This window comes from Cibotium barometz, chromosome 3 (genome assembly GCF_041138505.1).
Source record: "Cibotium barometz isolate CiBa-2024 chromosome 3, ASM4113850v1, whole genome shotgun sequence".
Taxonomy (NCBI): Eukaryota; Viridiplantae; Streptophyta; class Polypodiopsida; order Cyatheales; family Cibotiaceae; genus Cibotium; species Cibotium barometz.
Window position 1 is genome coordinate 72,396,961 of NC_141048.1, and position 3,711 is coordinate 72,400,671.

Genomic DNA, 3,711 nt, shown 5'->3' on the forward strand with positions numbered 1-3,711 from the left:
CCATACACATAAGTTCCACCTTGTTGGATTGAATATGGAGGTAAGTTCCCCTTTCCAAACATAGAACTTTGATCCCAATCTCCTTGTTGCAAATGAGCTTGAGAGATAAATGTTGTGCCTGCATGAGTAGCATTAACAAAGGTTCATAGACTTGTGGTTCTATCAACCATGTCTTGAAACCTTTGGTCCCTTCTAGCTAAAGAATTTTGCATAGAGATCGTCAAAATACTCAAGTTTCCACTATCATTAAGCATCGGCATTGCATTTCTCCTTGTTGGCATTGTATCCAAATTCTCATAGTCCTAGGACTTCATTATCATTCTCATCAAATTCATCCCTTGTTGGCATTGTATCAAAATTCTCATAGTCCTCTTCATCACCCTTCTCATCAAATTCATCCACAAGGTCACATGCATTAATACTCTCACCGGTGGTTCCAAGTTGGAACTTTTCTTCACTTTCATAGATCCGATCTCCATTGTCGCGTTGACCAAATCCTCATTGTCATACATGCCCTCATAAAAAGAATCATGACTACGATGAATATCGTAGTCATAGGCATCACGGTCATAATCATAGGCATATGCATTGCCACCAGAATTCACACCATCCCAATATCCTTGAGAATCATAAGCATACACTACCTCTTTCGCATCACACCCCCTATGTATATGTGGGATCTTCAAAGCTATGACTCCCCTCATTGAAGGTATAATCTTCAACGTAACCTTCTTCTTTATAGATGTGAATGCCATTGTTGGTGTCCATGCTATAGCCGTTGTCGGTGTGTAAGTACTAAAGCCATCTTCCTCTCCGTAATCACTAGCAACCTCACTATCATAAGCATCCAAGTATTGCCCTGGTTTTTTGGTTGGATGGGTTCTCAAACTCCAAATTACGAGCATTTTAGCTCTATAGAGAGAGGAAATGATGTGCAGAACCCCCATATATGATCACTTTGACCACGATTAATGCAAAAGTACTCTCTGTTTTGACTTCTTTGAAAAGTCAACCGGTGAGTAAATTGCCACTTTAACCAAGCAAACAGGGTCCAAATCTTGCAGTTTTTAGGTTGTCGGAATGAGGCAGCATACTATCCAGTCATGATGTCAAAATAGGTTTAGTCCAAAACCCTAACTTTTGTAGAGACATGGTATCTAGTGAAAAAATGGATGTAGCACGATAGCTCGGGTGTCCGAATGGTGAGTGGTGCCTATGAGACAAGTGTGTTGGTGGGGATGCCGATGCATAGGCATACCATACACATAAGTTCCACCTTGTTGCATTGAATATGGAGGTAAGCTCCCCTTTCCAAACACAGAACTTTGATCCCAATCTCCTGGCTGCAAATGAGCTTGAGAGATAAATGTTGTGCCTGCATGAGTAGCGTTAACAAAGGGTTCATAGACTTGTGGTTCTATCAACCATGTCTTGAAACCTTTAATCCCTTCTAGCTAAAGAATTTTCATAGAGATCGTCAAAATACTCAAGTTTCCACTATCATTAAGCATTGGCATTGCATTTCTCCTTGTTGGCATTGTATCCAAATTCTCATAGTCCTAGGACTTCATCATCATTCTCATCAAATTCATCCCTTGTTGGCATTGTATCCAAATTCTCATAGTCCTCTTCATCACCCTTCTCATCAAATTCATCCACAAGGTCACATGCATTAATACTCTCACCGGTGGTGCCAAGTTGGAACTTTTCTTCACTTTCATAGATCCGATCTCCATTGCCGCGTTGACCAAATCCTCATTGTCATACATGCCCTCATAAAAAGAATCATGACTATGATGAATATCGTAGTCATAGGCATCACGGTCATCATAGGCATATGCATTGCCACCAGAATTCACACCATCCCAATATCCTTGAGAATCATAAGCATACACTACCTCTTCCGCATCACCCCCTATGTATACGAGGGATCTTCAAAGCTATGACTCCCCTCATTTAAGGTATAATCTTCAACGTAACCTTCTTCTTCATAGATGTGAATGCCATTGTTGGTGTCCATGCTATAGCCATTATCGATGTGTCGGTATAGCCATCTTCCTCTCCGTAATCACTAGCAACCTCACTATCATAAGCATCCAAGTATTACCCTGGTTTTTTGGTTGGATGGGTTCTCAAACTCCAAATTACGAGCATTTTAGCTCTATAGAGAGAGGAAATGACGTGTACAACCCCCATATATGATCACTTTGACCACGATCAATGCAGAAGTACTCTCGGTTTTGACTTCTTTGAAAAGTCAACCGGTGAGTAAATTGCCACTTTGACCAAGCAAACAGGGTCCAAATCTTGCAGTTTTTAGGTTGTCGGAATGAGGCAGTAAGAGCATACTATCCAGCCATGATGTCAAAATAGGTTTAGTCCTCCAAAACCTAATTTTTGTAAAAACAGGGTATCTAGTGAAAAAATGGATGTAGCCCGATAGCTCGGGGTGTCCGAATGGTGAGGTCTAAGGCTAGATGGGAAGATTAGGGTGGTATGGGGAACCTAACCCTATTCTCACTTTGCCAGAATAACGTGTTATTTTTTTTATTAGGCAAACTTTTTGTCTTGTGGATAGACTTGCCAATTGGAGAAGTAAAAGGAGTCCGAATCGAGCATTGCCATTTCTTCACCACCACCGGTACCTAATCCTCTACCTTACCACTTTTCCAAGGCACTCACGGGGCGGCAAGGCGGATTCAAGACATACTCCCCCGGCTTCTCCTCTATATGCCAAGGTACCCTCACACATCCACAATAGGCACTAGGAAGTTGGTGTAGAGCATTGAAGCTTGTCAATCTCCCAGCGCCAAGCTCTTCCCACCCTCATATCTAGGTCAAAACTAGGCACAAGTTGGGGCCATTTCTTCACCACCGGTACCTAATCCTCTACCTTACCACTTTTCCAAGGCACTCACGGGGCAGCAAGGCGGATTCAAGACATACTCCCCCGGAATACAAGTGTGGGTGAGTTGTATAGTATGAACTTGAAAGTGTATATGAATTTCACTTACAATTGGCACTTATAGTTGCATGCCCCATCATTACAATTCATAAGCATAAGCTTTCAATATATCCGGTACCAAATCTTTCATCAAAAGCTCAAGGAAACACATGAAAGCCAACCATGTGAATCATAGCATACCTCCATGCACCATTATGCATGCAATGTGCCATAACCAACTCCAATGTCACCACAATACACCATTGAAGAGCCGTTTAACTAGAAGCATGCATTTGAGACTTACTTTAGATCAACAGCAATCTTAGATATGGATTCGTTGGTCCACGATGTGCACTGCTGAGGTAATAAGAAGTTCGTGTAGACTCAATGTGTGTGCTACTACATTACATTGTGCATTACAGCCCTTCACATCAAAGGATCACTCTCACTCTGCAGCCAACAAGCATTGGAAGAGTTGAAAGTGAAGCCAAGCTAGCAAGAGAGGGGGAGGCGAACGATTCAATAGGCTGCTTATCTGTAGCAAAAATGTGAATGGGCAAGAGTAGTCTTAGTTTCACATATTCAAGCCTATGTTTGTATGCATTGATATGGTGGGAGAGTGGAGGTAGATCAGAAAACTGGTTATTGCTTTCATAGGCATTGTTTGTGGTGGCTGTTGGAAGACTCTATATCCATCTGCAGATAGCTTTGGTGCCCATCTTGCTGCTGTCCGTGCTTAGCAAACCAGCCAAAATGAGTGCCCTTCT